The following is a 1,009-nucleotide window of genomic DNA, read 5'->3' on the forward strand; positions in this document are numbered from 1 at the left end:
TACACCGAATATTAAAAACGAATTGATCAAAGTTTGAGTCATATGGAGTTGGAACATTTAACGGGAAACGAAGTGCACGGGATCAACTAGTATTAAATAAAGATAAACAAACTAATACAATATCTATTGTTTGTAATGAATGGTTGGTTATATAAGTTGGTTGTAATTTATAAATTAACCGTACAGTAAAATGGAATCTATTACCCAACATAAAATTAGGTACCTTAGTAACTAAGTTGTATCTTTAAAAGTGGGGATTAACTAAGTAGGTAGTTAAAATATTTAAATTAAAAAAAAAAATTAATTGTTTTAAAATTAACTTAAATTCAGAATGTAACCAGTTAAATTTATTATTTATTAAGTATCAACTTTTGACTTAGAAGCCTTAGAACAATCTTGTGTTCACTTAACTTAGCTTGCACATAATACATTATACAACATAACTACACATATATGTTGACTATGTTAGTTAACTAACTGTTTACCCTCCAAAGCGTTATCATAATAAATAAATAACACTTAGTTATGTTACAGTTACTTAAAAATATATGTTTTCAAGAATTACAATTAAATGTATTTTTTTGTTTCTTATAGTCAGCAAAAGAGGGTTTCCAAGTTCCAGATTAAATAGGATATCAATGTATAACATGGACTACTCAATTATGTTTTCTTCAGTTCATACATATATTTTGTCATTTCCAGTTTCAGATAGATGAAATTACACTACTGAATAATGATTAATTTTAATAATAATTGTATCATTTTTGAAATAATTATGATTTCGAGGAATGAAACATAAAATTATTGTTAAGATTGTAAGAAACAAACTATTATTTATAAAAATACTATAAATTTAAATTAAGTTAAGTTGTACCCTTCTAAACGTTTACATTAAACTTTTGACTTAAAACAATCTTGTGTTCACTTAACTTAGCTTATCTTGAATTAATTATATTTATTAACATTGCAAATCTTAGTGTTAACTCCACCATTGACGGTCCTCAGTCCG

General features: G+C 25.3%; 1 long non-coding RNA gene across 1 annotated transcript in view; it reads left to right on the plus strand.

The window, feature by feature from the left end:
• Positions 1–306: 306 nt before the first annotated feature.
• The window catches only part of LOC115033431, a 1,323-nt gene continuing 620 nt past the window's right edge, over positions 307–1,009 (plus strand). The window contains exon 1 of the long non-coding RNA XR_003838785.1: positions 307–815. This is a non-coding gene — a long non-coding RNA (uncharacterized LOC115033431). The remainder of the gene's footprint in view (positions 816–1,009) is intronic.

Source organism: Acyrthosiphon pisum, chromosome X, assembly GCF_005508785.2.
Source record: "Acyrthosiphon pisum isolate AL4f chromosome X, pea_aphid_22Mar2018_4r6ur, whole genome shotgun sequence".
Lineage (NCBI taxonomy): Eukaryota > Metazoa > Arthropoda > Insecta > Hemiptera > Aphididae > Acyrthosiphon > Acyrthosiphon pisum.